This window comes from Manacus vitellinus, unplaced genomic scaffold, assembly GCF_001715985.3.
Source record: "Manacus vitellinus isolate BGI_N305 unplaced genomic scaffold, ASM171598v3 scaffold_17_pilon, whole genome shotgun sequence".
Taxonomy (NCBI): domain Eukaryota; kingdom Metazoa; phylum Chordata; class Aves; order Passeriformes; family Pipridae; genus Manacus; species Manacus vitellinus.
The window spans coordinates 8,739,153-8,764,705 of record NW_021939256.1 but is presented as its reverse complement, the minus strand read 5'-3'; the positions used below and the strand labels follow the sequence as shown (position 1 = coordinate 8,764,705).

Here is a 25,553-nt window from a genome sequence, read left to right as displayed (position 1 = left end):
TTATAATTTTTTAACCATGCTTGCTCCCTAAGAGAGTTGGTTGCAGAGAAAGAATGGTACAGCAAGATAATGCCATGTTCTCTCCCAGCCTCTGCCTAGCAAAAGGGAAATGTGCTGGGGATTTATTCTGTTGCCTGGAGCTGACAGACCGACTTCTTCCTGCCCCTGGAATGGTGCAGGTGGGCCAGAACACTTGCACCAGCACCCTGGTTTAACTTTTTTTTGGTGAGAACAAGTGCCTGAGTGACCTGGTTAGCAAGCACCGTGCTTTACTTATTAAGCAGTGACTAATACAATGCAAAGGATTAATTTTGATTTCTCCACCAACTGCTTCCCCCTCCCCCACACTCTTACACTCTTCTTATCCCTGCTTTTTTCTTCTCAATCTCTTACAGTCTGGCTGAAATGCTGATTTTTTTTTTTCCTCTGCTCCTGAAACAACTTTGGGCCATTCCCTTTTTTATCTTAGTTCGCTGGGTTCTCTTTGCATAATAGATCATCTTTGTCCGAAAAGCAGTGCCAACAGCCACTCCCAGTGCCATTCATACACAGTATGTGTCTTGCCCCGGATCCTGTCACATGATGTTTCCCATGTTAGGTGTGGTGCTGAATGTGCTAAACAGAACTCAGACACAAAGGGGAAATGACCCAAACCCATGGCCTTAAATTCATGGCTCTCTACCAGCCCCTTCATGCAGAACTCCCATCTAAAGTCAGTATTTCTGTGCATCCAGTGCGGGCAGGACCAAACCCTTAAAATCAGATAACATTCAGATCTCCAGTACAGTATTTGTGGCATCAGTGGGGTGAATTCATCTGCATTTCAAGGCAGAATGCATTCATCTGTACTTTCTCCTGGCTTTTGTTCGCAAAAAACAACAAAAAACCCCCCCACATTAGCAGAGCCATGTTACTGCTTCCTGCTTCTGTTGTTTAGTGTTTTGCAGCTACCACGGCTGGCCAAGAAGCTGTAAATCTTGCCTTGTGTTCTGTAACAAAGAGAAAAATAGAATGATTTGTGTTGACTTTTGGTCATCGTGTATCATTATCGATCCGAGGGAGGGCGGCGGGGGAACGCGTTACCGTGTATCTGTTGCTCGCCAGTTCTCCGGGAAGGCGGCGTTACCCAGCAGTCAGTAGAGGGCAATAGAGAAATACAGTTTTGTGATGCCTAAAGGATTTGAAGCCCTGATTATGTGTTTACAGAAAAGAAAAAGAAGAAAAGAAGAGCCAGGAGGATAGGTTGTTCAGTTTACTACCGGAGACCTGACTGTGACAGACTACCAAGGAAACAAAATTTTCTAAGAGAGTAAAGAAGACCTTCTGCAGCATTTGCAAGGGTCTCCTTTTTTGCTTCAGAGTTACGTGGGATAACTTAGCCAGAACTTATTGATGTCTGCATGTTCAGTGGACTCGGGAATGGACTGGGAGATGCAGAAAGGCACTCTTTGGAAGGAACAGAAGAGGAGGCATTTCAAAAATCCTGCAGGTGACCGAGGTGAGCAAACTCACAGCTTCTCTTTCGGGTGAGATAATAGATGTTCAGTCAGCTGTATAAAAGTCATGAGCAAACTGAGTGAGTGATTGAAATTAGATGAGAATTTTGCTTTTTTTGGGCATGCTGATGCAAGATTAATTTCTTCTTGGAAAATAAGAAGGGATAATGATGCTACAAGGATAAGCATTTCTAAGCATACGTTATTTTGGAGATGTGCTAAAACTGGTGAACTGTTTTATGTGTGATATTTTATATTAAAACTGTTTGAAACATGCTCATCATTTTACAAGGTTTGTGTGCTATAGTTCCTCTGGTTTACAGATAAATATATAAATAAGATGTAACTATTATTGTTCCTTTTAGCGGAGATTTTTGCTCATCTCTTTACTAAGAGATTTTTGGATGCATGTTGGCAATGCCCTCAGGTTCTTCAAAGGCTTTATAATCAGAAAGATACTGAGAAATGATAACAAAGAATATAGCAATAACAAAAGGAGTTGAGCCATAGAAATCAAGGGAGTGACAGAGGCTTGGGAAAGCAGAAAAAACCCGAAAAGACTAAGTTAGGAAATAAACATATGAAACACTTTTCTGTTGCCAAGATCTCAGCTGGTGTCACCATAACACTTGGAAAATATCCTCAGGATGGTGGAAACCATTAGAGCAGTACAGATTATCAGAGGATAAACTTCCACTTCAGCTGCCACTGGTAGCAGAAGTGACCAATAAGAAACGTTTAGGAAATGAAAGATGAAGAATCAAAGCATTGACATTCTGGGGATATCACAGAGCAAGTGCAAGGGTATCTAGAGGTCAGTCAAACACTATCCATCTGAAACAAGGCAGGGTGATAAATAAAAGAAATAAATCATATTCTAAAAAGTATCATCAGCTTTGAAAAGCTAATTAAAGGAAAAGTTATCTGGTGTTCCTTCTGAGCATAGATTTATTTTGTAAGTGGTATGATAGGTAAGGCTATGACACAATGATTTTTCTGTGCCTTGAGTGCCAAAACATGTAAAAGATTAATATGTTTATTGTTAGTTTATACATTGTTTATTATTGTTTATACATACTTCTTTGTAGTATATACCTGAGGGAGGTAAAAGATAACATGTACAAACCATGTCACTATTTTCCATGGGTTGGCAACATCCATCTGATAGGGAATAGACCCCATGAATATCAGAATCCACCAGGTCTTGAAAGCTACGAGTTCCAGTTTCCAGTTTTTAATTCCCTTCATTCCATTTCCAGTATTCTGTGTCTTCTTGTATACTTACAAATCCATTCTCTCAAAAGAAAATAGAAATTAAAGATGGTATTGAACAAAAACCTGAGAGAGAAATACACATGCAGTTTAAGGATATCTATACTTGTGTGCCAACTCACAGAAGTTACTAGTTCTGTATCTAAAATGTGAAGCTCTTGGGCAATAAACATTCTCTTATAGCTGTTATCTATTTTCAGTGAATTTAGCAGTGTTGCTTTTTGGTGTTTGCTGAAGAGTTTTCCCACAGGTCATACCTCTACAGATACAGTGGAAGGGATTGTTGTAGTGGGGAGCCACACAGGTCAGCGGCTAGGGCTAAGGAATGGGAGCTACTGCTTGTTGAAATCCAGGCTTTGCTTTGCCCCTGTGTGACTTTGGGGTACATTAGGCTTGTTTATGGTCAGCATATGAAGTGTCCAGCCTGGCACCTTGCCAAGGCTGAGGGCCAGGCTTTGAATGGCAGGGTGCAGATTGTACAGCGAGGCCCTCCTCGCATGGAAGTTATGAGAAAGGCCATTGACTGGTTGCAGTGTCCTTCAGTACATAGATAAATATACTTCTATGCCAGTTCTACATAGGAGTCCTTGTCACTTAGAGTGTCACCTTTTTATGACCTTGAGTCATAAAAAAACTATTCCTTCATTTTCACTCACAGAACAGTTGTCTAAAAATGTTGAAATCTCAAGGCAAAGTTCCAACTGTGAAAAAGATGGTGCTAATTAATGTGTTAATTGTCATGTAAACCTCTTTGTTTAATGAGATGTGAAATAGCCCCTACCATTAGGAATATCAATGTGCACAGGAGTTTGTCCCAAGTGCTCAGGGTCATTTATTGCTGTGTTGCAGCACAACCCAGGGCTGCTATTTCAGCCTCTTGCCAAAATAGAAATGTTTTACTTTCTGATGAGTCATCTGGGTTTCACTGAGATCTAGCAAGGTTTCCCCACCCTATTCTTCTTTGCTGTACAGTCCAGGCCCTGCCCTAGAGGCCTTGCTTTCCCAGGGAAAGATGGGGTGGAACCCCTTTCAGCAGCTGTTGGCTCTGTTCCTTGATTAACTTGGAGGGGACTGCTAGTGAATGGAACATTTTCTCTGTCACTGGAGCCGAACTTGGAGCATTCCTAGCCTTTTCTGGCCAGCAGTGTGGCAGAACAGCGCTGGCAACTGAGTTGGAGTTTGCCACACATTGTGCTTAAATGTTACCTGCATCAAGACAGAAAGGGAAGTAGGTCAACCAAAGGAGGAAGCTTTAATCTATTTTCCATGTTGGTCATATTTACTAATAAACAACACAGAAGAGCTATATGTTTCAAGAAAATATTTCCTTACTCCCTCCCCCCCCTTCTGGTGCAAAAGGGGATAGAGGAAAACTTAATTTTTTTTAAAATTCTTTTTCTTTAAATTTTTTTTCTTTAAATTATTTTCTTTCCCTTTTGATTCTGAGCTACCTGTTCTAAGGTGGCACTGATTTGAGCATGAGGTTGGACTAGATGACCTCTAGACATTTCCAACCTTACCCTGTGATTTTCAACAACCATGCTGTTATTTTGGATTCTTCCTGGCTCCAAATTACCTGAGAGAGGAAAAAACCCTCACAACTATTTTAAGATAATTTTCTTTCCCCTTAAGTTATTATTTTAATTCATTGAAAATGGACCAGGGAGAATAAAAAAACCAGGTACTTCCAATAAATAACTGTGTTATGGAATAGTTCTTTTCAGTTGTTACTTTCTGAATTTTGTTATAAAATGCTTTGATTACCATGCTCAGACTGTTTTACAGAATTGCTATTATGCAGAAATTTAGTCTGCCGAGGGCTAAATTGTTTGAGGGCTATACTCCCTGCTGCAGTCAAAAAGTGGCTTCTTACACCTATAGTCACCAAAGTTAGTCTCATGTTTCAGAAGCTGAATGTCATTGCTGATTCTTTCAGTTTATGCTTGGTGAGTCAGATGGCAAGAAGGGGTAAAATATTTACTGGTAGAGTATGTGAAATAATATGAATTTGAAAAATCCATATTGGTTTTTCAGTAATCCATTTTAGCTAAGTTCATTCGAAATTAAACTGTTTGCCCAGCTGACATCCTTAATTCATCACCCTCGCTCAAACTGAGATCTTCAAAGCCATTTACAACAGCTAAACAAACATATCTTTCATTAGCTTCGATTATAATGCCTGATGAAGTGTGCAGAAGATCTGAATCTTTAGAGATGACAGTGATGGATATAATTTAGACACAGGAGAGGTAACAGAATCAGAGTGATGCTTGGAGTGAACTTTAATCCAGAGTTTCACAGTCAAATATAGGTGGGCAGTGCATTGCTCCTTATGTGCTTCAAAACTGCTGCTGAGGCACAGTGGTAGCACAGCACATTGTACCTGCCCTGGGAAGTGAGAACTTGAATCTTCATTGCTGGCAGTGTGGCATTGTCCCCAAAACTTACTCCTCTTTAAAGGATAAACTGGAATGGAGGGGATGTAACTATCTCCTAAGTCTGAAGCAGCTACAGTAAAGAGGAAAAACTCCATGTGACACCAATTTAATTAGTATGCAATATCATTGATTAGTGATGGAAAACAGTGAGTGTTGTATTATAACTGCACAGTTCTCCAGTAGTGAAAGGATCTAGCCTTTGTAAAGTTGGCCTGCGTGCAAGGCCCTCTGCTTTCCTGTGCCCCTCAGAGATTTTGCATAAAACAAAACAGCAAGGGATAGATGATTCAACAGAAGATTTTTTTTTTTTTCTAAAACCTCAGAGGTCTCTGCTTAAGCATCCTAAGCCATAAAAAGCTAACAGTAGTTATATGCACATATGTTAAACAAACATCAGTGGAGTTGTCATTAACTTGCTGCTTATTTGAAGTGTGGGGAGGGCCTGATGCGATCTCCAGACTTTTTGAAGAAGGCACATAGCCATATGTTTTTATGTATTCTTTTCATTATTATTAGATAATGCTAACAATAGTGTTGAAGTATGGTCTGCATTAGTCTCCTAAAAGATCATATTGACCCTCAGTGAAGAAAGACTCGTTTTCCTTCTTCAGAGAAGTAATTTAAGGGTTAAGCTGATGGCAGGGCAGACATAACAAAGTTTGTCGATTCATAATTGGTTTGTACAAATGAAAATTATTTTTTTCTTTACTGTGTCCTTAAGCAATGTTTTCCTGATGAAAATGTGTATTGGTTTTTGGGTTGGTTGGTTTAGTTGGTTTTTGTTGTTGTTTTTTTTTGTTTTTTTTTTTTTTTTATCTCCTTCTTTCTCCAAAGCCAATCTGAGATCTCTGCATCCTTTATCACTGCTTGAAAAAAAGACTTGGTTATCATAAGAATAGGAAAGATAGGACAGTGGAAAACCTGAAGGAATAAAAGTCCAGACAGAGATGCACTGGCATACTGTAAGGTCTATGAAGAGCTTGTCACAGTGCCTGATGGCTCTCAGCTTCTGTTTCATTTGCTCTGATGGTTAATCATTTGCTTGAGTGCTCAGGTGCCATGGTGATGGACACACTACCAGTGCCACAAACCCAGCGTGCTGCATATTTATTGGAACATTATTTTTGAAAGGAAGCCAAAAATAAATACAACTTTTGAAAATCCTCAGCACAGCTAACATTGCCATTTACTTTCCACTCTAACAATATGAATTAGCATGGTAGGATGTAGGCATCTTCCTCCCATTTTAGACTTTTTCCTTCTGCTGTTGATATCCATAGCTTTCTCATTAAGTGGTTTGAAAGGCTTTAGACTTCCTCCATATGTTGAGTATTGCACATTTGTGCATTGGCCTTTCTGTGCAGCTATTGAGATGTTAGTTCTACTGTCATCAATATTAACATCAAGGAAAGGGCCTTGGAATAAGAGCCAAATGTATCCTTGCTCTGTTAAGCTCCAGCAGTTTGCTAAGTGTGACCTTTGTGAAGCTACGGGTATAAAGTTCAACCTTGAAAATCTTGGCCGGCAACTAACTGCTGGAATGCCAGTTGGCAAGATATTCCTTCTTCTTCTCCAAATGCGAGGCCTTGTGCATGAATAGCTCCAATGCAGCATCTCTTCTGCAGTGTCACGTTCTGAAGTCTGATCCTCACACAGACCTCTGTTGCTGTTGTTACTTTTTATAGTGGTGTGCTATTTATATCTCTATTTGAATATGAATGGTGGCCACCACGGGGAAGTTAGCACTGAGCCGTAGTTTCCCACTGAGGGCATTGCTGTGCTAGCATCCCTCCAAGGTAACTGCATGGAATATAGAAACAGATATTATCTCTTTATCACAAGCACCTTATGAGTTTGCTCCTGGTTTTAGTATCTTGAATTGCTTCACAACGCTGCTCTCTGACCGCTGGTGCCCGGAGCAGATTGAAGTAGCATGCTGGCAGTCTATGAACCCCCAGAACACGGCGTGCCCACAAGGCAAGCTAAACCACAGAAGAAGGGATCAGATGGAGCTAGATGCAAGGTATGAATCCACTGGAGTTGGATAATTGTTCCTCAGACTCCACTGATTGTAAAAGCTTACTTTAACTTTTGTTTTAGCCCACAGGAAATGGAAAAGACATCCTTTCTCCCTTACATTTCCTTCACGTGATATAAAAGTACCAAATTTTTTTTCACGCTTATCTTACCATCTGCTCCAACAGCAATTAGCTCACCAATTGGTGTTGGACAAGTTCAATTAATACATGGTAAAAGCGTGCAGAAAACCTCAAAAACAGTGATGCAGGGATGCTGCTTATATCTCCCTGGTATGAGGTAGGAAGGGCCTGCTTGGCAGAGTTGGAGACAGAAGTGTGAAGACAAAGCAACGCTATTTGAATCCCTCATATTACTGATTTATTTTTTTTTGAAATACAGTAAAGGCACTAAATATGGCAATCCTATAAACATTTCTGAGTCAAAGACAGAGTGAGATTTATAGGACTTGCGGGTTAGGACAGTGGTCACCTCCTAGTGTTCTTCCTGTGAGATCTGAACTGATGTTGTTGCAGGGGTGTTGGGAGAGAAGCCTCAGGTGATTGACCCTCTAGGGATTTAGTTTGGAAGGCATTGGAATTGGGGTCCTCTCCTCTCTATCAATTCTTCTGCAGTATGGGACTTTCCACCTTGGCACCATCCAGTGGTTGGACTCTCTAGGATACACAAATCCTTGTAAAACATACCAGTAACAGCTGCTGTGCTCTGGTGTTTTACTGGAGTGAAAGAACAAACCTTGAGGTAAGTGGGAAATGAGTGGTGCTTGCCTCTCCTAACTCCAGGGCCAGTGCAGGTAGAGTCATATCTCTCACCCAGATGGAAGATGGGCCAGACTGCAGAGGAAGGCACCAAATGGGGTGTGGTGTAGTATTGTAGGGTGTGGAAGTAATACCTTAACAGTCCTGGTCCCTGTAGTACGATTGCAAAACTGGCATCAGAATACGAGTTTTCCTCGTAAAATAATTTTGTTGCCATGATATTGCCAGTCATACAGGCAACCCTTCCTGCCAACCATTTCCTTCTTTTCAGTGCTGCATGGTAATTTTTTGTTTACTTTGAATACTTTTGGTTACTTTGCTTACTTTGAATGGTTTTTTTGGCGTTCCTTTGCAATAGGGCTGAGGGGTATTGCCGTTCACAGGTGGGGTGCAATTCACTCCATCATCCTTCTTTTGTTAAGGTTGTTCCACTTTTGAGAACCACCCTAGAACACGTGCAAATTGAGCGTGGATAGAGGCATCTCTTGCCAGCAAATCTGTGCACTTGGATTTTTCTATGGACTGTTGTCTGAAACTTGGCAAGTCTTTTGAATCTTTCCTGGATGAGCAGTTCTGGATCATTCACAATTTTTTGGGGGAGTTGGAGTGAAAATAAACATGTGCTTGGGATGCTGAGTGCAAACTCAAACCCAGACTTTCCCACTGTGAACCCAGAACGGAGAGATTTAATTTGGCCTTTTATGGATTATGATCTAGTGTCAGAATTAGATTTTGAGTCTGAGTGGCATGCAGCGTCTGTGATAGTCATGTAAATATACTGGTTTAGTGCTTGCAATATATTTACAGCCTCCTATTAATTGCTGACTAGCGGTGTTCTTGGCTACAGTGGGAGAAGCCGTGGGCCTTCCTGTTGGTACTGGATTTGGTACTTTTGATAGTAACGAAATCTGCAGACGTAGAAGCACAATAAATCCTCAGACCTGAGGGTCAGAAATAAGTCCATTACTGAACAATCTTAACGTCTGTTGGAATGAACAGAGGCAGAGTTTATGTAGGTTTATGCAGTCAACTGTAGCCATTGACTGTTCACTATCATAAAAGAAGATCCATGATATTTCTGTCCTCAAACACTTGGTAATTTTGGCTTAAAGCAGTAGGCCCAAATCTAAACCGAGTTCAGGTGTTTAAAGTGTCTAGTTAACAACAGGTATTGGTATGCCTGGAATCAAAAGTATTGTAAGGCAAGGAAAGCAATCTCCTGGTCTGGTGCTGAAGGGGTTAATGAGGAATTAAGGAGAGGAAACAAATAAAGGCTTCTAGAGTTGTGTTTAATTTTTCAGTCTCTTTGCTGTCTGCCAGTCCTTTACACGAGTGCTAAAAATTTCATACAAAAATTAAAAATGTATTTTAAAAACCAATTTAAGAAACTGAACATGCAATGCTAACTTTGGAAAATTGCAGCTCTATTTTCTGACAGAATCTTACATTTGTGACTAAGGGAAAACTTGATTATTTCAGTGGATTGCTGGAGAAGTAGATGCGAATTTCTCTTTATCCATTCTCACCTTAATGGATTGACTTGGAGACCTTCAGTTTCAAAGAAGGTAAAGGTGTCAGAGGAGTTCATATGCAACAGACATTTTTCTGGAAAAAGCCTTAGATTTGATAAACTTTCAGAAAAATTGCACGACTTGCTGGAGACAAAGTACCTTTGTTGTGAATGTTTGCTGGTCCCACCAAAGTTAATGCTCCTTTGGGAATTCACTTCAGCTGAGTCTAGGACTTCGGTTATAGACTGTTGTGAGCGCTGAAGATGAAGACAGTGGTCATTAAAGCTGTGTCAGCGTCTCAGCAATGAATTGATGTTCTTTTTGACTAAAGTTCAATGTTCTTTGAATGAGAACTCTTGATTTACATTAACTGTTTCTCAACCATTCTTGTGTGAGTATTAAGCTGATGTCTTACTACTCTTTGTGGAGCTGCCAAAGAAATAAGAAAAAAAAATAAAAGAACCTCAACCAAACAAAACCCCACAGAAAATATTGATTTAAATTTGGTGGCTGCTGTTGAATGTGCTTGTCCTTCCCTCATGCAGCTGCAGAACTTACTGGCATTGCAGGTAGGTTGTTTGACTGTTTCCTTTTGAAGCTTTGCCAGTTCTGCTTTGTGGATCAGCCAACAACAGCCTCCTGAATTGTGCTTGCACCTGTTTCCTCTTCTTCTGGAATAAGCAGTTTTTTCTGAAAAGATCCTTGACAAAGGCCAAAGTTGCGCACCTAGCCCGGCCCACTGATATAAAGGAAATCACATTTTCTTGGTGTTTGTAGAATGAAAGTGGCAGCTGTTACCATGAGAATAGGCAATTTATGAAAGAAGTCTTGAGAAGGCTGAACATTACCACTAATCGAAGAGATTGCAGTCAAGACAAAAGGTTAATGTTCAAGATCTGCTAATTAGGAGAGAGCTGCTTTTCTGATAATGTGAGGATGGATACAAATGACTTCTGTTTGATAAAAATGCTGTTGTCCTGGCTAATCCCTGAACCTATTATTTTAGATACAAGGGTTAGATTCATCCCTAGTATAGTATCCACTGATTTGTTTTCAAATAGGTTGAAACTTAATGGGTAAAAATAGGTACTATTTCCTGGAAAGGTTCTTTCAGATACTTTCTACTTCACATTCCCTTTTTGGAGACATTTTTCTGCATTTTGTTTTGTATTTTGCAATTACTGGTATCCTCTCTGTCCTTTTGTCTCCGCTCAACACATTTTCAGGGGTGTAGAAATTACTGTGGTTCTTCAAATGTCTCCTTAAATGTGCTGAAAATGTTATCAGCAAATAGAGAAAAGGCTTTGTTATTTCTGCTGCACTTCCTCTGTTGATTGACTGTGCCAAGACAAAGTGCATAATATAAGAAAGTCATCATCTGCAAACACGAATGCTTTGGCCAGATCGTCTCTGCTCATATGAAGTGCCAAATCTTCACTCTCTTCAGGAGAATTCCATCTCTCCACAAGTTCTGAAAGTACAGTTTCTGTTAAATTTCTCAGCTTTAGAACATCCATCTGACAAACTCCGTCTAAGCAGCTAATAACAATTTTTAAACAATTCCACAGTTTGTCCTGGATTATTTCACAAAATACTTAATTATTCTTAATTAAAACTCCAGTTGATTGTATTTTTGGTACCCTAGCTGTTCAAATAATCTTGGGCTCTACATTCTTCTCTTTATTTATTTTCACTTGTAAGTAGCCTGCATTATTGCAAAAGCCTTTATCTGTGTAATTAGTTTTACATGGATTTTGTAATGAAAACTGCATGTGAAAAATGGAGTGGTAAATGTTCTTGGTTATGTTCCCCAAAATGACACCAGTAACATCGAAGCAGTAAAAATATCAACACCACGCTATTAATGGAGCTTAAGGACCCTCTGTGACCAGTGGATGCAAGCAATGGGTCCAGGAAATGGTAAAGGGCATTACAGGATGTGATACTTCCAACTATATCTCAACCTCTATCTCAAAGGTTGTAATTTTACCCTTACTCTTTTATCTGGGAGGCTATTTGAGAAACTCATAGGCTTATTGGAACTTCCCTTCTTTACAGCCTTGAGGAATGTGTGGCATGTGTACTGCCTTCCCCCCTGCTCGTGCTGTTGTTGCTCTTTAAATTAAATAACACTTCTCTCACCTGGAAGCATCTTCCTCAAGGCATTTCTAGCCAGCAGCTACATACTTACATAGCTCTTCTATTACTGGGCTAAACCACTTAGCTCTGTTAGTATCTTTGGATGGAGAATCTCCATGTCTCCTGAGTTCTACTGAAAATCTCCATCCTACAACCTCACTTGCCTTTTTCATTATGTTACTTGTTTAGTCATTTGCTCATTGACAACTTCAGTCTTCATTTGTCACTACTGGGTCGTCTCCCAGGTTACATTTGAATTTTCTGCCCGGGGCCTTGCTGCTTACCCCATTTCTTTGGCTCCCATCTTCAAGCTGCTCACTTTGTATAGTTTCACTGCTCTTATTTACTGGCAGTACAAGAACATGCAGGTAGTCTTCTACCTGGCTGACAGTGGTCAAGAGCTATGAAAGGACAACAGAAGCCCCAGGGTGGATTCTGAAGGCTGTCACTGCTAATCTCAACTGATTTGATGCATCCCTTCTTAATGGCACTTGCCTGTTATTAGTCCTCCTTTAGCTGTTTTTTTTTTAACCACTAAAAAAGTCTTAGTTCTCAGATTCCTTAATAACATATAACACAGTGTCAAATGCAGTCCTACAGTCCTGAAAGATGAGATCTATTACCCTTCATCTGTTCACAAAATCACTTACCTCATCTAAGAAAACTATGTGGATGATTTGTGTAGTGTCCTTTTGGGAAATTGCTGTTGCATTTTATCCCATTTTTCATTTACCTCTGTGTCTTTATATATTGTCTCTCTCAAAATGTATTTTAAGACCTTTCATACTAATGAGATCCAACGAAATAGCTTGTAATTTTCCAACTGCCATCTCCTCTTATTTTTCTTCACAGATTTTTTGTAAGTAAAGAAACCATATCTGCTATTTTTCAGTTTCACTCCCAGCTGGATGGTGCTATTAAAAATATTTGTCACTGGACTAGCATTACATGTGAACAAAATTTTAAAAAGGGTGAGTTAGTGATTAATCAGATTTCAAGCTTGATGCATTTAACTTTTTGAATCAAGTTTTTTGTTAGCTGTGGGAGTTTCTATTTGCATACCCACATTCTCATTATTCACCCTAACTTTGTCTCTAAATTTAACCTAAAAGTTTCTGATTGAAAACTGTGGAAAAATATTTATTGAAGGCCTTCCTTGTGTTGTCCTTAATCTTTTCCACATCCTTCTTCTGCAGTGGCACATCGTTTCTCCTTGTGTGTTTTTGTGGAATTTTTTGTTTGTTTTGTTTGTTTGTTTTCTGGGTGGTTTTGTTTGTTTGTTTGTTTATACGACCAAAGAGCCTTCTACTATATGTTGTCATATTCTTTTTAGGACAGAACTCAGTGAAGTTCTTGGGAGTTCAAACTTTATCTTAGTATTTTTTGACTTCTCAGATGTTCCTAGTTTGTGGACAGTACCTTTGGCATTCTGTGTGGACTCTGCTTATTTCCGGAGCAGAGTGGGACTTTTTTACAAAGTCCCACTAGTTGCTGGCTGTAGCTTTGTAAAAGCTTGTTGAATTTACTGTTCTTTTTCTGTATTACAGAATAGACGTAACTTAAAAGAGCTTAAATGCAAATTTTAGTATTTTATTTCATTTTTACAGTGCTTTACTATGTTAGCGCAATTCTTAAGTTCCTATGCCTACCTTTCTTCTCTCTTGTAGAAATAATCCTTCTCATGTCATAATCAAAGCTATGAAGATGATGTGTGTGAGAAACAGATCAGGGTCTACATTCCTTGAAGTACTTTCACCACGTGCAGCATTTTTTCACAGCGGTGGCTTTTTTAACTGTTTAAGAGATACGTATGCAGTATCAAAAGAAATGCAAAATATTTTGGAAGATGAAACTGCTTGGAAAGTGAAGGATGCATGGATTTGTTCAGGTGCCCAGTATTTCTCTAACAGCCTTTTTGCCACTTGACTCATGTTTTATTTCTGTCTTTTAAGTATTAGATTTTCTTTTGTCACACTGGTGATTTGCAAATATACAAGTACTGTAGTGAGCGCTCAGGAAAGTGGTCTTTCACAGAACTAAATTGTTGCATGGAAAAAGTTCCTTGGTAACTACTTATTACTGGGATTTTTGTCAGGTCTCAAGATACGTCATGGCTGTGTTGCAATAACACTAGACAAGCATATTCAGCTGCTGACTGTGCCCCAAAGAGCTTGCAACTAAAATACATTTAAGGCCAAAGGAAGCAAACATTCTTTTCATGGTTACTGTGAAATGTGGGGAAATAAGCCAGTGTCACTCCTCTGGGGCATGTCCAGTAGCTGCATCCAGTCCCCTTGACTTCTCAGTCTTTCTCTCAGTTGCAGGAAGGTTTTTCCCTTTTTCATCTACTAGAGTCATTATCAGGAGTAGGAAATTACAGTAGGATACTGGGAATGAAAGGAGACAAAATTTCCTTTATTTTCCTGCTGTTTCACTTACTTTAATAATCTGTCACTATATACAAAGCAATTGGTAAAAGGGGGAAGCATAGTATGTTCTCTACTGGTGCCATTGCATTTTTTAGCCAATCCAGTAGGATTATTCTTTAGCCATTAATCTCTTACAGGGAGGAGGCAGTGGACAGGTCAAAACCCGATTTGTCTGCTAATTTACAAATTTTGAGCAAAACGCATAAGCTCACTGAACAAAGAAGTAGATGACAAAGCAGAAAATATTTTTTGGTATTTAGGAAGCTTCCTCTTGAATTGAGTCTATTCACAAGTAATATGACACACAATTCTGAGAAGATATTAGAAAGTCTCAATAGATTTAGATTTTCAGATTAGCTGGTGAGCCGCACAAATGTGACCTGAATTATGACTCTCCTGTGCTTTCTACTTATAAATACTTTTTCCAATACAAATAAATTATAAAATAAATTTAAAGTAATAGTTAATGAGAAAAGAAATTTTTTTAATCTCATGGACACAGGTACTTTGAATAGTGTAATTTTTTGCTGTGAGAATGAAAAAAAAACTTCTTCAAATCTCTTTTGTGTATAAATACATCCATTTCCTTCAGTAGCATCTGTGAATTCAAATTTGACCAATAAAACTCAGCTGGAATGTCACTTCTCTGTGTGTCAGAAAGATTCAGGAGGGGTTAGTAAGGAATCTGTGTGTGTTTCAGTACTTACCTGCTGTGTGATCTTCACATCAAGACAGGATCCTTGGTTATAGGAAAGAAAAGAAAGCAGAATTTTGTTTTATAGAGTGTCATCTCCTGTATGTACAGAGCTATTACTTCTCTCTCTGGCAGCGAAACCATGTACTATATTTAGGAAGAAAGAAATAGTACTTGGTACTAACTGTACTTAGGAAGAAACACTTAACTGTCAGGCTTGTGAGATACTGGAACAGGTTTTCCAGGGAGGTTATGGATGCCCCAACCCTGGCAGTGTTCAAGGTCAGGTTGGATAATGCCTTGAGCAACCTGGTCTATTGAGAGGTGTCCCTGACCATGTAAGGGGAGCTGGGACTAGATGGTCTTTAACATCCCTTCCACCCCTTAACATTCTATGATTCTATGAATCATTCTATGATTTTATGATTTGCAAAAAGAAGAGCAACAAATCTTATCAAGGTGCTTGCATAATGTTAAGGAATTTTAAGGAAAATCTGATCCAGATGGTACTAAGACTATGAATGGAATTTCAGATACCAGCATGATGTTGCAGAGAGCACTACAAGAAGGCTCACCCAACTTTACTTTTACTCACCCAACAAATCTTGTGCTCAGTAGTTCATTTTAACAACAACAACAAAAAGTACTAATAATTTTATCACTGATAGCGTTTTTTTCCCCCAGTCTCTGTTCTGAAACAGTCAACACAAATTTCTGTTCCCTTTTTCTGATTGTTTGGGGTTTTTTTTCGGGGAAGAAGAAGGTATTCAAACAATTGGAAATTTTTCCATCAAGAATGTGGAGATAATAGATTAAATGGGGATGTTAAATCACAGTAATGGAAATCTGCCCCTTCTAGTATATGTGCAGGTTTTCTGAGGAAAATTTTCAGAAAATGGGATCTTAGCCTTAGGATTTGTACTCTTCCATGAACTTTTCAGGAAAGCAATTCTGCTACATGAAGGACAATCCCTTTGTTAACAGCCTTTTAGAGTGATGTGTGTTGATTTAAAATTCAGAGAGACAAAAATAACTGGTTTAATTTTTGGATGTGTAAAATGTAAAGATCACTAGTTGAATAAACATACCATTTCTTGTAATGCTTATTTGTTAGAAATAAAGCATATTTTTTACTTGGCTTATATGTCTGTGTTGATTTTTCTTATCTCTGGAGCAAGAACTGAAATACAGATAGCATGGCATAGCTATTTACTCAGCAGTCATCCAAACAAACTGACCTGATTAAGGTGAAAATTTCTCATTGCAGCAGTGTGTTAAAATTGGTGTGTTAAAATATTTGTAGTGAAAGGCATGTTCCTTTTGCAGGTTTTTTTTAATAAAAAATCCCAAAATGGTCAATGACAAAATCATACATTTTTTAATTTTAAAAAGGCTCCATAATGCCTTCTGAGTATTACAATTTAGATACTTCTTGTTCCTGTTCTGCTTAGGGGCTTGTTTTCCTGTTTGGACCTAGTCTTCCATGACATGCCACTATCTCTGCTTTATGATTATGGACATAGTGTATTCTCTGATGAATTGAGGGAAATACAGTCTAATAATGTAGCTACACAAGGGAATGAGAATATGAATCACTCGAACTTTAACATCTGTGAGGGCCAGAAGCTTGTATTTAAAACTCCTGTGGAAAATTTAATTCTTTTCTGCAAGGGGAAAAATCGCACAAATATTTTTAATTCCCTCCAGACAGTTGAAAATGTAGGGTGACTTCTGTAAAATTCTGTGCAGAAACATAGTATTGTGAGTGAAAGGCTCCATCTGAATTTTTGTACAAATGATTTCTTCTGACAGGTGGCAGAGAAGGGTGATGGTGAGTTAAGAACATGTTGGGTTATTGGTATTCTTCAGTCATACTCTATTTGTACAGAGAACTTTTTTGTTGATGTCTCTATTAATCCTTTCTCTTAGTTTGTAGCATTTGAGACAGAAAGCATTTTTTTACTCAAGTGTTGTGCGAATGGCATGGCCCACACAGCTGAAATACATCTGTGTCAGCTTGGCATCAGTCACTGTCTGTGGCTCCAGGATAGGTATCTTTAAGCATTGAGCAACAAGCAGGAGTTGTATTTCAAAGCCTTGAAACCAGCAGCTGGTTTGAAAGCTCTTCAGTTTGGATAGAATATTCTCGGCTTAGATTGCTTAATCAATGCTCTGTTTTCACTTCATTGGCAAAAAATAATACAAAAAGAAAGCTTCTCTATTAACAAATCATTTGTCATTTCCAAGCTGGCTGCAGAGGTCTGTGCAGTCATGTCTGCTGAGTCGCTAAATCTTTATGCCTCCTCCTCTTTGGAGAGTCATTAAGCTTAGAAGCATTACCCTCTACAGGGCTGATCAGGATGGCTTGTTTTAAAACATGTCAAAAATGTTGGACAGCAGCTTGTTAAAAACTTCCACATTATGGATCTTTCAGATTGACTGGCCATAAATTAATGCCAGTTCTTTTATTATTTTTAGCACAAGTTGAAAAGATGCTTACACATCGTAATTAAGACTTTAGGCTGGGGTTGGCACAAGCATGTAGTGCATCTAAGCTCTTCCAACTTTTCTTCATATTAATCCAAAATATTTTTTACTGTCTGTCTATTTCTTAGAAATCTCGGTAACTGTTACTCAGTGCAACTACAAGACTGCCCAGAGAAACTGTGAATGCCCCATCCCTGGAAGTGTTCAAGGCCAGGTTGGATGGAGCTCTGAGCAACCTGATCTAATGAAAGGTGTCCCTGTCCACGGCAGGGGGGTTGGAACTACATAATCTTTAAGGTCCCTTCCAATCCAAGCCATTCTATGGTTCTGTGATTTTATGACTGTTGAGAAACTGCTTTTCAGAAAGTCTGTTTGCCCACATCTTCATTGTCTTCAGCTCAAGTGAAGTGTCACTGCTCCTAAAAACTGCAGTTGACCTAAAGCTCTGTAAGAGACTATTAACTGCAACCTAGCCCTGCAGACCAACACTTCGGACCAAACCTGTTTGCCAGGGATTTGTGTCCAAACACAGAGCAAGTGATGAGTGTGTGCATATACTTGTGTCCACCCTGACTTCCATCAGGTGACCTTCAGTGCATTCTATTTGTACCCTGGTTTAAGACAGTGAGCGACCTGGGGCTTGGAGCGGGTATGGAGCAGGTACATGTTTCAGCTGACAAGGTCTCTGGCAAAGGGGCAGGTGGGGGAAGCCTGTGGAAAACCTCTGTGCCAGAATTCACTTGAGCTTGGCCCTTTGGTGAACAGGAGATGGAGGAGAGGAGAGCAACCCTCCCCCTTTACTCCCTTTCAGGGGGGTTAGTCCCTATCGGAGAGAAAGAAGGGCTGTCTCTGCCCACAGGAAGAGCTTTTTGGCTCTCTGCCTTTGTATGCACCATGTGAGGGTGTGAGCTATGTCTTTCCTCTCATCCTCTCCATTATACCACAAAGACAGGCTCTCCTCTCCTATAACTAGGTTTTCAGAGCTCAACAAAGGTGCGGACCCATGTTTTGCTAGAAAATGACTTGACATTTTGTTAGTGCCAGAGAGAATTGGACTCTAGTACCAAAAGCTGATTTTAGGTCTTTTTTTTGAAGACTACACTCCAAATTAAATAATTTTGTTGCCTGACCAATTCACAGTGAAGAACTACATCTCTATTTCCTGTCTTGTATGCTGTAAGTGCAATTTGATTATATTATGTTTATTGTACTTTGAACTTTAAGTTTCCAGGAAAAGAAAGGAAGAAAAAATAGGAGGAAGATTGTGAGATATCATATAATTTACTCTGGTCTAATTTGTGACTTTCAGATTTTGAGCATTTCTTAATTTGATTTGCAGGTGATGATCTGCTGACAGAATAAATAAATCATAGATAGTACTGAGACTGCTCAGCCATTTGCTGTAGTATCACTTCTACATAAGGTACCTGTATCCCTCTCTTTCTTCGAGTATGTTATCTCTTGTATAATCTTCTGTGTTAGGAGTTTTATGCACAATGAGTGAGATGAGTTCTGAAAAGTCCAGCTCTGGACTAGATCCTAGGTTTTGTTGTCAGAACTGGAAGCTATAGTCAGGAAACTTAGTTGTATTCTTGTAGAACACATGAAAGGCTTAGTAAGGTTGTGGAGTGTAGTAAACACCACAGAACTAAATTACAGGTGTCACTAACTGTAGTTTTTATTGCCTTTGTCCCCATGAAGTGTATTGTGTTTGCACAGTGTGTAAAATTTTTCTACTTGTCTGATAACCTGAAATTAAATTTTTAAATACTGGCACTTGTATTTGCAATTTATGACTTTCAGAGTGATGTCAGTTCCTCTAAATAATTAAAAAAGACCCTCTTGTCCAATATTAAAAACAAACAAACAAAAAGACATAAATAATTCTGACAACTAACCTTTGGAATGGAGACCTAATTAGTTCTTATTGAGCTCGGTCCAGAGATCATTGAAGTAATTTGGAGTCTTTCCATTAAAGTTAATTGACTTTAGAGCAAAACTCTTTCTCAGACACACTGGTTTAGCAACATAGCAAATAGTCACCCTGTCACCCATCAGCAACATCACCTACAGACAGGGTGTGTTAGCTGTTCTATTTGACCTTGTTTCTGGAAAAGATATTGCCTAAATTGATGATGCCCCTGTGGGCATATAGAGGATGCAGAAAAAACTTTGTGCCCTGGGTACCTGTTTATTTGGCAGTCACCAAAGCCTGCAGGTTACACTCATTCCAGTGTCACTGTCAGGCTTTCGTCAGAAGTGTCAACATTAACAAGATTTTAAACTGTGGGCGAATATAGAACATCATTTGATCCTGGTGAAGAACTGTTTGCCTCAGCACTTGTGGGATAATGTAGAGTAAGCAGCAAATCATTGATGAATCTGTAATGCAACACTACTCCCAGGAGTGCTCAGGCAAAATTGCTGCAAAGAAGAAGGAAAGACACCAAAAGTGATTAAATGCAGCGAAGGATTTTAAACATAAAGGAAAAAAAGAAAAAAGAATACAGAATTATGAGCATAACCCTTTCATTCTGGCTTAATAAAGACCATAAGGAACCCACAGATGCTGAATGTTTGCTGAACCTTAATTGGTCTGGAATCATCCTTTTATGGATGTTTCTCTAGTTTTATGCCTGTGGTAATGTTGACCTCTGGCTACTAGCTACAGGTTTTTAGTGAAACTTTTACACATTCTGCCAGGCCATTAATTCTCATCACTGTGAAACACCTTATTTGCTTTTGTTGTTCATAGAGATAATTAATAAACATAGGTAAAAATATGCATGGATAGAGCAAGGTATTTAATATTTCTTTGTACATTTAAAACACAGAAAATTCTCTGACAGTGTTCTGCAATACTTAATGGAGATTAGAGAACCTCAGTGGACTTGCATTGTCAAAATGGTACATCATATCTGCCAACACAGACAGTTGGCCCTTCACCTAGCATTTCAGTGGATGCTTCCTTGTTCCCCATCTCTGTTTTGTCTTGTATCTGGCTGCCATAGTTCTAATATAGATCCAGTGGGGTCAGTGCAGGTTCTTCCACTGTAATAGCTGGGACTTGTATTGAAAGCCTTGGTACTTGGGAGATCCCTGTTCGGTTTCCGTCTCTGTGGTGTATTTCCACTGGGAATATAAGTAAGTCACTCTTTGCCCAGGGTTGACAGAGGTACTTTCTTATGCTTGAATAGTCTGCTTTGTGACATAAGTTTGTTTGCTGCTAAATTGCTGTACCTAGGGAGTAGGGTTCAAATTCCATTTAGTGCCCCAGGTTACTTAATGTAGCAATTTAATTTAGACAGTTTCAAATAATGACATCAAGAGAAAAAAACCCCACCTCCCTATCACATTAATTATCCTCAGAGTAATCCACTCCCTTTGCAAATTTATTTGAGAAACTAGGCAAGGTTATACTGCAGTATTAAATACAGTCATCTGTTTGGGTGAAAGTATTTGCAAAGCTCCAGCTTATACTCTTATGAAGTTTAGATTAGAGTATGCATTCCACCTACTGATACAAAAATGCTGAGTTAATGTACCAAAAATAAATATTTATTTAAAGAAAACAAGGAGCCTTTAAGTGAGCATTCTGAAAATTTCAATGCAGTTTTGCAGTCTATTCTGTTGCATGATTTGTGCTTGAAGTATTGCTTTCTACTTTATTTTAAATATGCTTCTCTATTGTTGGAAATTAAGAAACCTTTACTTTGCACTGGCTGATAGTTTTGGAGGTAGATGGAGATGGTTGTTAGTCTTTTATGATTTGCAGCAGTGGGGATGTCCCTTCAGACTATATTGGCCTAAAATGATGTAAGATCTGTTTAAGATCATACATCTAAAATGGTGTAAGGAGCTTCATGTTTATATTCAGGCCAGTGGACATCCAAAAGGATTTGTCTCCCAGGTACCATCAGAAAAGTGGTGGACAGTGTGGATGGGCTTGGCAATGAAGCCCTGCCTGTTCCATGATAAAAGAGCCCCACAAGGCTTTTCGAGTCTGCAATAAAGCACAAGATCAAGGGATTAGGCAGGAAGGAAGAGGAGAGTCTACTCTTTTTTTTTATCTGAACTCACAAAAAAAAAAAAAAACATTCTCTCTCAGGCATAACCAAAATGGAAGGCAATGTCTTACCAACAGAGGAACATATATTTAGCACCGTGATTTATTGAAAGTGTGTGTGCTTGTTTCCTGAGAAATACATAGAACCTTTTGATAACACTAGATGATAGCAATCTACTCTGTAGGCAGATGTGCATATAATAGATGTGCCTGAGGCATATTGGCCCACATTGGGTGAATTCTTTTTTTGTTTATCTTACTACATGGTTTAGTTTTATTATATTGACTGTTGAGAACAATGTCTGCCTTATGTTGGAAATCACTACCTTATTATAGGTATGCAGATTTTAATAATGCAGTAACAGTAATGATTTTTTCTAAGTGTATGTTAAAAATAGTCTCAGTATTTTCCTGTGGTTGAAAATACTTTAAAATTGGTGGACTGGTCAAACTAATTTTGAAATAATCTATTTTGCTGTTGTTCCAGATGATGTAAATTAATAGAAAATGGACTCAGAATCTGGCTAGACAATGCTTTTGCTTTTTTGAGAGTTTATGCATTATGTTTAGGAGTCTTGCTCTATCCTCTCAGCTGAGATTTAGATGGGATCATTTTCTTTGAAGTTTTAAGGTTCCAGATCAATACGGGACTCATGTTTGCATGTTTTCAAGTACACAGGTAGTCCATCTGAAATCAGCAAATAAAGTTCTGACTGAATTGATGTCAATACCAGAACACCCAGTCACTTCAGAGAGGCCAGACCTAATCATGGTTTTCAACTGAGTAATTTTGGGGCAGGGAGAGGGAGGATTGTCCTGGGTTTTTACCAGTGAATAAAGGATAGTCTTATTTTAAGATTTTAGATACAGTGCAGATATCCACAGAGAACTGTCCAACATAGTTATTTCAGTTTTGTAAAAATCTTCTGGTTTAGTAATTCCCATTCTTTATTTTGTCCTGCCTTTTACATTATATATTAATGTTAACTATATTACTATGATAACATAAAAATGTAATCTAAAATGGTTCAGACAGCATTTAGATACAATTGATGCAAAGATTCTAACTATATCAAACTTAAACCATTCAATTATATAAAAATAAATTGTTTTGTGATTACCAAAATGCTTTTGGTTTAGATTCCTGAATATCTTTTCTTCAACATGTCTGTTTAATGGGAAATTCTGAAGTAGCGACATTCTTTCTGATTTAGAGCATAATCAAATTTTGAAGTGTCAGGGTTTCCTGCAGAACAGAAATTTCGATTTTGACCACCTTTCAGTGCAGTGAATACTTAGTTCACTGCGACTGTTTGCTGACCCAATGAAAAGCTGGATGCTAAAGTGCTGTTCAAATGTGGAGCTTAGCTGGCTAATGTTATCCCTGATCAAAATAATGTGAACATATGATCATACTGCTGGACAAATACATTGTCTGTTGTGCCTTGATTTATCAGAAGATAATGAGTCATTTTATGCTTGCTCTTACTCAGACACTACTCCCCATTTCTGGTTGACAAGATTTTTAAATAGAACCTAAGCTTTTGTAGAAAATAGAATGTTTATTTTACCTTCCTTCTGCACTCGGAAAACAACTTCATGACATAGAGACAGAAATAAGCCATAGCCACAAGTAAGTCCCATAGCCACAAATAAGTCATAGTTTTACTATTAAAAGCTTTTGCAATAGATTGATGCACATTATAGCCTCTTTTATTGAACCTTTTATTAATTTCTACTTATTTCTTAATTTCTTGGCAGAGCACGATATACTAACAACAATTCTTTATCCACTTACCTGGTAACTTTACCTACAGAGCCACAGTGTTGTTTATCTTCAGCTGTACTGGTAATGGTCTGAGATTGACACTGTCTTTACACTATTTTATACAAATATAGTGTCCTCTGTTTAAGTGGAATGGGTCCCAATTTATACATGTGACTGCAAAAAATGGCTTTTTGACATTTTATCACATATTGAAAGTGCTGAACTCTTGGGTAATACAAATGCCTGTCTAGTGGTAATATCCTCAAAATGTTTCTGCTTGTTTCCTAAAATATCTACCTTATCAGAAGTGTCGTTCACACAGTCATGGAGTCCTTTGTTCAAACAGGGCTGACTATGGTGTAATAACTATCCCTAGCTGTTTGATGGGGATCTTTCACACATGGGCTGAGTGACAACTAGGCACATAAACCTTCTTCCACTGTTGTAATGGGCCTGGAAAATCTGCTAAGCCCTGGAGGACAAGGAAGGTCAAGGAGAGGCAGGATATAAAAAATAATATCAACACATTGTAAGTGTAAGCAAATATAATCAGATTTTGCATTTAAATGAAATTTTATATACTCACAGGAGGCATCATCTAGTGGTTAAAGTATGGAATTGGGAGCTGAATGATGCTGCTTCTATTTTTGGCCATGCTACTGCAGGTTTTGTTCGAAATAGAGAAGAGCAGAGGTCAAAAATATACCTGTATAAAAGAGCTTTCCGTTTTTAATAATAGCATGAGATAAGGCCATATCCCAAAGCATTACAGAGAAACAGAGCTTTGATTGTAGATAAGATTTTTATGAAAACCAGCTCAGAATTTCAAAAAGGGACAGATCAGAGTTAAATGAGAATGGATATGGAAGGAAAGTCATACTCAGTCTGAAATCATGTGAAGAGAGGTATGTAAGTGTAATCTGAGGTTGGCAAATGTAGAAAGCACCAAGGGTAGTAAAGGCACAATAATTAGTTAAAGGGTCCATCTAATACACCCATGAAATTTCAGTAGCTGTCTGGCAAAGGATATTAAAAACCTCCTTTAGTATGAATGTAAAATTACTTATAGAGAGAGATTTGTGCAAAGTTCAGGGTAGAATTCATGGTGTTCACAGGGTTTATGTCTGCAGTTTGAATGGGAATGGATTCAGACGAGTTCATGCCCAGCTGTGCTTAGCTGCACAGGTAAGGTACACATGTGAAACTGCCATCTAAAAAAACCAGAGCTTAACTGAGACAGCTTGGAAGGTATGCATATTCTTTCTCCTAGCACACCTTCATGCCATCACTAGATTTCTTCACCATTCCAGGATCCAGGATCTTATTGAGCAGTTTAGCTATTAATTTACAAAACTTGAATTAATGTGCGGTAGATTTCTCTTCTGTTCGTATCGTGCTGCTCTATGCTCTAGATTTGGAAGCTGGTGGTGCTTGGACATTCTGAAAATGTGAAGTTATTTATTTCCAAGATAAGAAAATATATAGGTCTTTGCAATCACAAATGGGCAGAACCACTTTTCTCTGAATATCAAGTGTAGTCTAAGCATCTAATGTTAAAAGGTTCCTGATGTGCCTTTTATCTTGCTCCTCTACATGCCCACTATGTCTCCAGCCTTGAGGCTCTGAGCATTGCGTCAGGCCTTGCACCTCAGACCTGTCGGGATTTCAAACTTAGAAATGGATGGCTCACTTGCAAGATTCAGTGTTACAAATATTCTTTGAGCATGACATTGACATCCTTAGTCAGCTCTAGTGGCATTCATCCAGTAGTTGGGAGATCCCACTTCAAATTCCATCTCTGCCTGGGTAGATATGATTTTGTATTTTCTGCCTCACAGGAGAAGCACCTTAAATAGCAGGCTATAAGAGTAAGCTTTGAGAAAGAGTGATGGGACATGGAGTCAAAATTACCCTTCCCTTGGGTCAAGCAGTTCCAATTTCTATGACGTGATTAATTGTTCATTGGACTGGGGGGGGGGTGGAGTCGAGGGAGGAGGCAGGAGGAGAATGAATTATACCAAGGGATAAAGAAGAAGGAGCCAAACATTTTCAGATATTTGAAGGATTTGAAACTGGAATTTGAGATTCCACGTGAGAGCTCCAAGAACGTTGTAGACATCTTGTCTGTATTTTGTGAGTAAGGGATGGCTTAAGTATCCATCTTCAGGAGATGGTTCATAACTGTGAATTACAGAAGTGCCAGCTGCAGCTCAGGATAACACCTATGTTGGGGAGGACGGGGAAAAGAGGAGGGCACCTCCATCTCCAGCAGCACCACTCTTCCAGCTTCTTCAGACTGACCTTCCATACGTCCTGCACTGAGGCACCTGACTGTCCCCATGCATTAGCTGGTAGCACATCAGTATCCAAGTCAGGATATGGATTGTTAACTATCAAAACATCAAGGTAGTCCATTATACTTTATACATCAAGAATCTCAGTGGTACCTGTAAACCTC

General features: G+C 38.8%; 1 long non-coding RNA gene across 1 annotated transcript in view; it reads left to right on the top strand.

Annotated features, from left to right (window-relative positions):
* Positions 1-1,235: 1,235 nt before the first annotated feature.
* LOC108639177 overlaps positions 1,236-25,553 on the top strand; it is a 73,504-nt gene continuing 49,186 nt past the window's right edge. Inside the window, exon 1 of the long non-coding RNA XR_003915673.1 lies at positions 1,236-1,498. This is a non-coding gene — a long non-coding RNA (uncharacterized LOC108639177). The remainder of the gene's footprint in view (positions 1,499-25,553) is intronic.